Source organism: Moschus berezovskii, chromosome 6 (genome assembly GCF_049115385.1).
Source record: "Moschus berezovskii isolate FMDL1 chromosome 6, NW_MosBer_1.0, whole genome shotgun sequence".
NCBI lineage: Eukaryota > Metazoa > Chordata > Mammalia > Artiodactyla > Moschidae > Moschus > Moschus berezovskii.
Window position 1 is genome coordinate 16444195 of NC_142465.1, and position 12098 is coordinate 16456292.

The 12098-nt window shown below is 38.1% G+C and overlaps 1 protein-coding gene across 2 annotated transcripts in view; it reads left to right on the forward strand.

The window, feature by feature from the left end:
• TMTC2 (transmembrane O-mannosyltransferase targeting cadherins 2) overlaps window positions 1–12098 on the forward strand; it is a 461860-nt gene that overhangs the window by 402924 nt on the left and 46838 nt on the right. The window lies entirely within an intron of this gene.

Sequence of the window (12098 nt, forward strand, 5' to 3'; positions counted from 1 at the left end):
ATATGCAGTGATTTTGGAGCCCCCAAAAATAAAGTCAGCCACTGTTTCCCCATCTGTTTTTTCTGAAGTGATGGGACCAGTTGTCATGATGTTAGTTTTCTGAGTGTTGAGTTTTAAGCCAACGTTTTCACTCTCCTCTTTCACTTTCATCAAGAGCCTCTTTTAGTTCTTCTTCCCTTTCTGCCATAAGGGTGGTATCATCTGCATATCTGAGGTTATTGATATTTCTCCCGGAAATCTTGATTCCAGCTTGTGCTTCATCCAACCCAGCATTTCTCATGCTGTACTCTGCATATAAGTTAAATAAGCAGGGTGACAACATGCAGCCTTGATGTGCCATGCCCCTATTCCATAGTCCTCATTTCAAATAACTTTTCTTTTCAACTTTATCAAGTATTTTTTTATGAGAATTTCTCCCTGAGTAGTCACACTTCTGTAAAGTAAGATGGGTGGACATTAGATCATTACTACTGAGACAGAGTAAAACTTATGAGAGTGTAAGAACTGGTTTTAGATCGATCTCTGAGCAGGCTTTTATTCGCGGCGCATCACCGCATGCCGTTGCTTTGCTCTCACCCACACTGCTCTGCGTCGCTCTCCGACACTAAAGCCCCCACTCTGCTCTCCAGGTCTCTACGAGCTATTGAGAAATGTCGTTTTCAAGAAGGAATGGTAGTGCATGTGCGATGTGATTGATGTGACTGCAAACAGTGGAATCAGTCCCATTTCTTCACAGTAACTCACCATCGGACAAACATCTATAGCGCGCCTGCTTTGTGACAGAATACAGAGATTTTATACTCTAAAAACCCAGACAGTGTAGCAGAGACGACTGAACATAAACAATTAATTGAAATACAGTATGGAACAAGAGAACGATTAATGCTTCCTGAAAGCAGTGCACACAGGAAGTAGCTTTTTTTTTCAGGAGACTCAGCTGCATGTAACCTTAGCTCTTGAATCTAAATGTCCCCAATGTCATTAACTACAAGGTGATTTAAGAATCAGTAAGCTGTTTGCAACAGAAGAAAATAATTTAATAGTTGTAAGAACAAGTAGCACTAAAATTTATTAAACATTTGTTATGTGTCAAGCACCAAGTTAAGTACATCATGTGAATTCTCTCAGTCATCTCTCACAACAACACACAGATACTTCTGTGATTCCTGTTTTGCTGAAGTTCAGAGAAATGAATAACTCACCCAGTATCACAGCTAGTAAGTGGAATCACATTGTAGCCCAGGCTGCTGTGTGTATAAGAAAAAAGCTTGATGGAAAAAAATGCAATTGTGTCTTAGATAATACACCAGAAGTCTAGAAAAACAAAAAAATAATGGTCTCCTCATTTATTTATTAAATATTTAGAGAGCACCTGTTGAGAGCCAGACACTGGATACACAGCAATGAACAAAACTGAAAAGAGTCTGTGCTTTTAGGAGTTTAGAGGTGAGGAGACAGAACAGAAGCAGATAAATAAAGTATATAATATGTCTGACAGCAGTAAGTGCTTTGAAGAAAAACAGATCAGGAAAAGGGAGTTAGGAGTTGCAAGGGGACATAAATATGCAGGAGGCACAGTTTTGTATATGCCCAAGTTGAGCATCTTTGTGTGACATTTCTAAGAAGAGGATTGGACTTACAACCTTAAACTTATTATTTTAAGTGCACTGAAGACAGGAATCAGGATTTTTTTGTTTGACTTCCTCCCTCTGACCCTTCCTTCTTTTCTTGGATTAATAGAATTGATTGATAGAATCAATAATAGAAGATATAACACTCTTAATATCCATACTAAATGATGGTGTGTTCAACGTTTATTCAGCCAGTAGCAGTCCCTTGACTGCCAACTTTATTTTTGTTAAGTGGTTGGGCAGCTGGCCATTTCAGCACATTGTACTGGATTAGTGAGAAAAGGGCTATCTGAACTCTCTGACCATACCTCAGAAATGAAAAAGACAATGGGGCACCACATGATTTAAACCTGACTTATGAGAGTATTTATTTCAAATGACTGGCCAAATCATAAAATCAACATTTAACTCAAAGTCATATTTATGAAATCCCAGAAAGTTTCTTCATAAACATGCTGTAAATGGCTTTTGAAAAAAATGCATTTATTCAAATGATATTTCCCTTATCTGGTAACAATAAATTAAGTAGTTTATAGACTTGGATAGGATATGAGGTTTATATTTAGCAATAGTAAATGATGTTACAGTTTATGGATCAACATATGTGATCTTTCTCTAATCTATTTTACAAGTTGTGTTTGGTTTCCTGTACATAATCGAGTAAGATGCCACTAAGACAAGACTGATAAAATACAGACCTTGACAATAATACAGGTTTCTATTCTGAAATGAAGAGACTGATGTAAACAACTGCCCCGTGCCTTGAATTATTAACATTTAGATCTAAATTAAAACATCCATCTGACATCTATCTCGCTCATAGCTGTTTATTCCTTTTGTCATAGAAACATTCTTTGTTATTTCTGTACTTAATAAATTTCAGTTACCTGCTTATATGAGAGCTTGGTAAACAGACCTCAACTCTGATTTCCTGTTTATGTGCTTTCACTGTCTCTTCTATTTTTCTTGTCTATATGGTAATCTAATCTTACTCTCACTTTTCATAAAGCATTTTTTTCTGTTTAGTTTCAGCTACAACAATCTGTAGCTGTATGTGGGGAACTCTGCGAATTTTCTAACAGTGTTTGTATCAGATCATAACTATCCAAAGTTACATTTTTAACTGTAACCCTCATGTACTACCCACTTGTTATAAGAAGATTGTTCATTATCTGTGGGGTGGATTTCCCTCTTAGTAAAATACCTATTCCATTCCTTCATGATGTTCCATGCTGAATCGTTTTATGTTTTCTCGTCTACAAAAGACTTATTTTTCTATACAACTTGCTTTAAAATTATTGATTGACTTTCAGGAATATTAATATTTGAAGAATTCCAGTGACCCAAATGCTAAAATAATGAGTGAGTGAGTGGGTAAAGTCGCTCAGTCATGTCCGACTCTTTGCGACCCCATGGTCTGTAGGAGCCTACCATGCTTCTCTGTCCATAGGATTTTCCAGGCAAGAGTACTGAGAGAATTCTAAATTAGCAGGTACCTATAATTTCAAATGTTAGATTCTGATACTATTTTTTCATCAGGGATATTTAATACATAGGCATTTACTGAAGTGCACATTTAGACTAAAGAAATACATCTATTACAAAAATGATACCTAATTTTTATTTTGCTGGGAGTGATTGCTCTAAAATCAAACTTCTTATTGTATGAAAACATGTTTCCGTAGTGGGAAAACTACCAACATTGCCATTTTAGGTTTTTCCACTTTTATAGATAAAATCGATCTTTCTATAGAGAGTACTTTAAAAAGGCAATGCTTTTCTGTCTTCTCCCCCACTTATGCACATCAAAAACTGTTGATTCTTAAGGACCCGAGGGAACATTAAAATGAAATGTTTTGTTCCTCCTGTGGGAAGTAAGCCAAATTCTGCATTAATTTATGGGTTTTTAAATTTTCTTTAAAATGTGAATAATGGGGAATTTGGGTAGTACAAGTCACCCAGTTCTGTTTGGCTTTTAGTCAATCCCAGAGTTGAAGAGAGTAATTTCTAATGATGAGGAATTATATTTCTGTATATTTTGTATTTTTATGCATGTAGTTGTTTTTCGTCTGAATTCATTCAACTTAATTTTTAAATTAAGTTCCAACATTATGTAAAACCCTATGCTAAGTGCAGTAGAATTTCCAAGTTGTGAAAAGTTAACCCTGCCTGACCTTGAGAAATGTGCGATCTAGTGTGGGTGGAGAGTGAGGGAGAGAATGCACGGACTCAAATCCTTACAGTTCACGGCAGTAAATGATGCACATAATAAGGGCTCTGTGAGTTGTGGAAGCTAGGTGCTGGACAAGTATACAGAAGGGAAAAGTTACTTTCAGTTGGACTGATCCTAGAAGACACTGAGTCATAGTTGACAAACAGAGAATCTTGAAATGATTGGACATATATAGGTGAAGTTTTTAGCAGGATGAACAGAAAAGGGAGAAATCTGGCAGGTAGAAGCATATGTATTAACAAGGACATAGCCTCAGAAACTGGAAAATCCCAGATGGAGGAGCCTGGTGGGCTGCAGTCCATGGGGTCGCAGAGAGTCAGACACGACTGAGCGACTTCACTTTCACTTTTCACTTTCATGCATTGGAGAAGGAAATGGCAACCCACTCCAGTGTTCTTGCCTGGAGAATCCCAGGGACGGGGGAGCCTGGTGGGCTTCCGTCTATGGGGTCACACAGAGCCGGACACGACTGAAGTGACTCAGCAGCAGCAGCAGCCTCAGAAAGCATAAGCTTTGCCAAAGGAACAGTAAGCAGCCATGGTTAATATTGCCAGTGGTGGAAGGGCAGAGAGGAAGAGTAGGGGAAGATAGAACTGAAAAATAATGTGAAACCAAGTGAAAGGCATTGAATACCTTACTGAGAATGAGGAGTTTATATTCCAGAATTGTGTTAAGTAGGATGACATAATGAAAATGATCACATTTATATGATGTGATGAAGGATGTGAGTTGCATTGGGAAAGTAGAGATGACAGATACAGCTTTGAGAAAACCAAATAAAAGGTCCTTTGAATAGTATAGGCACAGACATAATAGATCCTAAAGTACAGAAACACTGTGGAATGGAAAAGAACATTCAGAGAAAGCAGGAATATTATTTAATAGGATATAAGTAGAAAAATTGTCTCAACAAATGTTCCAAATTTTTGAACTTCGGTAACTTGGGTTAAAAAAAAAAAAAAACAGAAATAGGACAGAAGAGTTGTTTATTTCAAGAAGGAAGTGTTAAGTTTGGACCAAGCAGATTTTAAGTGAGAGGTGGGATGTTCTGATTTTCTGTGGGATGTTCTGAACAAGTGCTTGGTGGGAAGACCACCATGAGACATAGAGATGTGGGAGTCATTTGCAGAAACGAGATAGTACCAAAGAAGAGGATAATGTCATTGAGGAAGAGAATGATATCACCATAGATATCAACTTTGGAGAACAGTCTCCACTACTTGGTTACCTTCAAGAATTCAGTGACATGAGCAGAAGTTTTTGATGTTAAGAAAATGGAGACTTGGGAGCAGAGCGTTTAGATTTAATCTATAAATAAGTGTGGAGGTAAATGAAGAGGCAATACCAAAGAAATATTAAGTGTGTGCTTATTAAATGTTAAAAATATGTGTTCAAGGGAATATGTATGTGTGAATGTGTTTATTTTTTAATATAAATTTATTTTAATTGGAGGCTAATTACTTTACAGTATTGTATTGGTTTTGCCATACATTGACATGAATCTGCCACGGATGTACATGTGTTCCCCATCCTGAAGCCCCCTCCCACCTCCCTCCCATTTGATGTTTTAAATGTGTCCAAGTAGAGGGGAGAGCAAAGAAAGTATTGAAGATCCTAAAGGATTATTTCCTCCCCGGAGACTGAAGAAGAAAAAATAGACTATACAGATACAGGGGGGGAAACATTAGAAATAGAGGGAGCTTAGGTAGTAATTTACTACTGTCGTATTGTTTTGACTCTCGTGATCCTGTGGCAAAAAGGATAGAATATGAAGTCAGAGGCCTGTGGGTAGCTGGATATGCTGGGCCATATAGTAGATAACATTTTATATAGGCTTTACATGATAAAAAAAGAAAAAGCCAGTAGAGACACTGACATTAGCCCTTTGTCATTTTTTGCTAATTCTAAATAAAGTTCTGAAATCACTGGTAGATTACTTCTAGCTTTGATTCATTTCTCTGACTTTTACAGTAATTGTTGTATTCATCCTTTATATTTCCAATATGTGTAATATTTTATAAATGTTTTTCAATGTGCATTCACTATGTATCATTTAAAGGGGAATGTGTTCCAAGGATTGGACTGTCCAATAGAAGATTACATGTATCCAGTATACCTTTCCTGGGTACTTAGAACATAAATTATTTCAGAGTGTTTCTATAAAACCAAAGGTGATGTTATCCATTTGGGCTCTTTAACAATGATTATATGTCAAAAGATCAAATGAGAAATGAGATTCAAAGAAATGAGCTTACTGTAAGAGAGTGGAGCTGTGTTTTGAGATAGTACATAGATTCTGCAATCTATTACTTTCAGTTTGGACTACGCTTTAATAGTAAATATGGTAGTGGGATTGGGAAGGGAGAGATGGCCAAGCAGTAGAAACAACCATGGAGACTAGAATCTGGGGAAGAAAGTTAAAAATTAACTCTCATGGAAGAATTACTGTCTGGTAGAAGAGACAGAAGATATTCTGAGTTATAGTTGTTTTCTGGTGGAAAGATATTCCTCAACCCTAATTAGAACAAAAGACCATGAAATTAAGTTAAGCAGGACAGAAGGACAGATTCAGATTTGACCATATAGGGGATTTTGGTGGGGGAAAATTACTGAGATTGCCGTCTCCTTGGGGAAAAAAATGACAGAGTTAATAATGATGTGTCTGGGAAGCAGATAAACCACATTTCTGCTTGTAAATAGAGGAAAAACCATATGGCCTTTTCCAAAACTTTCCACAAGGTTCTGTGATGTGGGAAAATCACATACCATGTGTCTCTTGACTTTTAGGCATTAATAATATATGGATCCCAGAATCAGCAGTTTGACTTTATGAGTAAAATGTGTTTTAATATTGCAAATATATTTCCCACTCTCACTAGTCATTTCAGTTACAAATATATCTGTACATTTTATAGTCAGAAATGGAGTAAGTTAATGGACTTCTCTGATGGTCCGGTGGTTAAGACTGTACTTCCAATGCAGATGGCTTGGGTTCCATCGCTGGTCGGGGAACTAAGATCCCACATGCTGCTCAACGTGGCCAAAAAAATTTAAAAAATAAAAAAGATTTTTAAAATGAAGTAAGTTGACAAACCCAGAATAAATACGTTTCCATCAAGAGAGAAATTGCCATTAGTTTCCCAAACCCTACACTTTACATGGTTTTTTTAAAAGGGCCCAGAGATGTCATTGAAACAAAAACAGTTGTTTATTCACACATACCCATTTAAATCAACAAATCTAAATTCTACCTCAGTTAATGAATAGGCTTAATCCGATTGATGTTATGTACATTTATGCACAGAGCCAGAGAAATCAAATTTCTAATTCTTCATGTCTAATTTTAGCAAGATAGATGCCCACTACCCTGAGAGCTTCAGTGATGCCAGGATCAGTTTTAGTTCTATCACGTCCCTGCTGCTGCTGCTAAGTCACTTCAGTCGTGTCCGACTCTGTGCGACCCCATAGATGGCAGCCTACCAGGCTCCCCCGTCCCTGGGATTCTCCAGGCAAGAACACTGGAGTGTGTTGCCATTTCCTTCTCCAATGTGTGAAAGTGAAAAGTGAAAGTGAAGTCGCTCGGTCATGTCTGACTCGTAGCGACCTTGTGGACTGCAGCCTACCAGGCTCCTCCGTCCATGGGATTTTCTAGGCAAGAGTACTGGAGTGGCTTGCCATTGCCTTCTCCTATCTGTCTTCAAACCTCTTTCTACTGTAGATCTTCTTTTCAAATTATTTGGATGTTGCTTTTCTTCTAACAAGTTACAAAGTTGAGTTTTTGGTGCATTTATTTCTTTCTGCTTGCATTGTTGTTACTTTTTGTTATCCTTCTGTTTTGAAATGTTAGATAAACCAGAAAAAAATGACTTTCTGTTGTGGTTACTGCTTTTGTTTACCATCTTGTATAGTTCTTCATGGTTGGAAGACAAGCATGCTGAGTACAATCCACTTGTTTACTAGCTATTGGTGTGGGCTAGTTGGGCCTAGAGTGGGGTCAGGTATTTGGACTGAACTAAGCTGCATTTAAGGTTTTTCCATCCTTGGGGTATTGTTATTCATCACAATCCACATGCAGTCATTTTTTGAACACTTTTTTGAAAATGTGTGTACGTGGTGTGTGTGTAAGATTTACAACCAGAAAAGGCTGAGGGGATGTGAGGCATGGGCAGAAACTTACATGACGATTGGTTCTAGAGAAAATCAGCTTTAGTACTTTGAGGCTGAAGAACATCAAAACTTTTGAGGAATTCCACTTAATTATGTTCTCTGATTCCAAGCATGTTTATTTTTACTCACATTTCTTTGTGGGGGTATCCTTTGTGTGGATATATAGCTGTAAGTGTTTGAATTGTCGTCCACACACTAAAATTACATTTAGTTTCTTCTCCTCCAGAGAAACTAGATTCAGGTTTTGCTTTGCTTTTATCTTGGCTAAGATAACCACACTGGCCCATGTTCCTTCCTGGAAATATCAGCTAGGGTGGACCAGTAGCTGCCACCATCAGAAGGATGTGACCTCCCACCACCCCCAGTTACTATGTTCTTCATAATTCCCTTTGGTTATTTCCGCAGCTGGTCTTCCCCATGTCTTTTTTTTTAATTTATTTTATTGAAGTATAGTTGATTTACAGTGTTGTATTAATTTCTGCTGTACATAAAAGCGATTCACTTTTTTATATATATATATATACATGTATACACATACATGTATATATATATGTATATACACACACACCTATACCTATATGCATTCTTTTTTATATTCTCTTCTGTTATAATTTATCACAGGATACTGAATATAGTTCCCAGGAGGGCCTTGTTGTTTATCTATTCTATATACAGTCAGTAGTTTGCATCTGCTAATCCCCAATTCCCCGTCCACCCCTCCCTCACCCACTCTCTGCCTTGGCGACCATAAGCCTGTTCTGTGCATCTGTGAGTCTGTTTCTGTTTGTAGGTAAATTCATTTGTGTCATATTTTAGATTCCACACATAAGTGATATCATATAATATTTTTCTCTCTGTCTGACTTCACTTAGTATGATAACTGCTGGATCCATCCATGTTGTAGCAAATGGCGTTATTTCTTTCTTTTTATGGCTGAGTAGTAATCCACTCTATCTCACACGCTAGTAAAGTCATGCTCAAAATTCTCCAAGCTCAGCTTCAGCAATATGTGAACCGTGAACTCCCAGATGTTCAAGCAGGTTTTAGAAAAGGCAGAGGCACCAGAGATCAAATTGCCAACATCTGCTGGATCATGGAAAAAGCAAGAGAGTTCCAGATAAACATCTATTTCTGCTTCATTGACTATGCCAAAGCCTTTGACTGTGTGGATCACAATAAACTGTGGAACATTCTGAAAGAGATGGGAATCCCAGACCACCTGACCTGCCTCTTGAGAAACCTGTATGCAGGTCGGGAAGCAACAGTCAGAACTGTACATGGAACAACAGACTGGTTCCAAATAGGAAAAGGAGTACCTCAAGACTGTATATTGTCACCTTGCTTATTTAACTTCTATGCAGAGTACATCATGAGGAACACTGGGCTGGAAGAAGCACGAGCTGGAATCAAGATTACTGGGAGAAATATCAATAACCTGAGATATGCAGATGACACTACCCTTATGGCAGAAAGTGAAGAGGAACTCAAAAGCCTCTTGATGAAAGTGAAAGAGGAGAGTGAAAAGGTTGGCTTGAAGCTCAACATTCAGAAAACAAAGATCATGGCATCTGGTCCCATCACTTCATGGGAAATAGATGGAAGAACACTGGAAACAGTGTCAGACTTTATTTTTGGGGCTCCAAAATCACTGCAGATGCTGATTGCAGCCATGAAATTAAAAGACGCTTACTCCTTGGAAGGAAAGTTATGACCAACCTTGATAGTATATTAAAAAGCAGAGACATTACTTTGCCAACCAAGGTCCATCTAGTCAAGGCTATGGTTTTTCCAGTGGTCATGTATGGATGTGAGAGTTGGACTGTGAAGAAAGCTGCTCATTGAAGAATTGATGCTTTTGAAGTGTGGTGTTGGAGAAGACTCTTGAGAGTCCCTTGGACTGCAAGGAGATCCAACCAGTCCATTCTAAAGGAGATCAATCCTGAGTGTTCACTGGAAGGACTGATGCTAAAGCTGAAACTGCATTAATTTGGCCACCTCATGGGACGAGTTGACTCACTGGAAAAGACTCTGATGCTGGGAAAGGTTGGGGGTGGGAGGAGAAGGGGACGACCGAGAATGAGTTGGCTGGATGGCATCACCGACTCTGTGGACATGAGTTTGAGTGAACTCCGGGAGTTGTTGATGGACAGGGAGGCCTGGCGTGCTGTGATTCATGGGGTTGCGGAGAGTCGGACATGACTGAGCAACTGAACTGAACTGAGTAATCCACTCTATATAAAATTTCTCTCTTATTTCTATTAACCTTTCAGACATTTATGTTTCTGATCCTCTATTGGTCTTATGGGGCCATGTTTTTCTAAAGATACCCTGAAATGTTAACAAAAAGCCATGTTTTTTCTTATCCCATCTGTCTTCTGATTTTACTGAAACATTCCACTTCTTTTTTTGTTTGTTTCCTTATTTTCTACTCCTAACTACTTGTTATCTGTCTGAACTCTTGCATCTACACATAAAATAATATTATACTTTACCCTAAAGACAAAAGTTTGCAGATCCTGAGAAATGAATAGACTAATGGATTAATTTCTTTTTGAAAGTCCTGTGTCTTTGCTAAAAAAAATAGAATTTTTCTGTGCTTTTGAAGATAGTAAGGAAGACTTTATTCAGGACTCCTGAGATAAGTGTCATGACTGTGGAAGGAGGGGAGACCAATTACAGCAGAAGCAGCAGGGGGTGTTCAGTGGATGGCAAATAACTGAGACCTCAAGGGTAAGAGTGGTCTTGGTAAACCAACTTAACAGAATTCTTGTGGAAGACAAGCCAGTTTGATCAGATAGGGAGGATGAAGAGATTCTCAATTAACTTACCAAAGTTCTTTACAGCTGGGCTAGGCAGGCCTAAGAGAAGGCCTACATTGGCCTACAGAGATGCTGCTAAGTCACTTCAGTCGTGTGTGACTCTGTGAGACCCCATAGACGGAAGCCCACCAGGCTCTCCCGTCCCTGGGATTCTCCAGGCAAGAACACTGGAGTGGGTTGCCATTTCCTTCTCCAATGTGTGAAAGTGAAAAGTGAAAGTGAAGTCGCTCAGTCGTGACCCTTAGCGACCCCATGGACTGCAGCCTACCAGGCTCCTCGATCCGTGGGATTTTCCAGGCAAGAGTACTGGAGTGGCTTGCCATTGCCTTCTCCGCCTACAGAGATGAGGCCTCCTCAAAAAGAGGATTCAGAAGGGTGTCTCCTTTGCTCAAGGAGAATCTGTGTCATCCTGAATGACATTATTTTCCCCAGGCTGAGTTGTTATAATGTTAAAATTCTTGTCACTAGATAAGGTCAGAATCAAGAGTTTTCTTTATCAACTTGAAAAGAATTTGCTTCAGAATTTTGCTAACAGACCCTACAAGAAAGCTGGAAAGAATGACATCTTTAAAAGAAGGAGGAAAAAAAAAATGTGTATGCTACAAATTTTTTCAGTCTTTTCCTTATAGTCAACTGTTACTTTCTCATATACCAAGTGCCAACAAATGGCCACTGTGGTATGGTATCCAGAGTTTTATCAGTTGTCCAGAACCTGTGTTGCGATACAAGCATAAAAGTAAAACTATAGAGGACTAAATTTCATAGGGCTTTTATATTTGACTTACTCTCATTATTTCTGTGTGGTTTTCATCTCTGTTTGGTTGTTGTTATTATGTCACTTTATTAAATGAAATCTCTAGCAAAATAATTCCCAGGAAGGCAGCTCTAAGATACCCTGCAGCATATTATGACATGTTGCCCTCCGAAAACTAAATGGCAACTTAAAGAGGGCAAATGTGGTAACATTAAAGATCTTGTGACAAGAGTTTGAAATGCTCAATTCACTGAATTTGTTTTATTTTAAAAGTAACTTCTTCAGCTTAGGAATGCTAAAATTTCAAGAGAAAAGTAATTTTGAAAAGATTTGTTAGGATGATTTAGCAAATAATTTATATATTTATATATGTGTATATATACACATAATACTTCCAACAGTTTATATCTAAAGAAAATAATTGCTTAAATTACATGCAGAAATAATCAAATGTGCTTTTTGGAAGTGTGATATGATAGATCTCAGCAAACTCA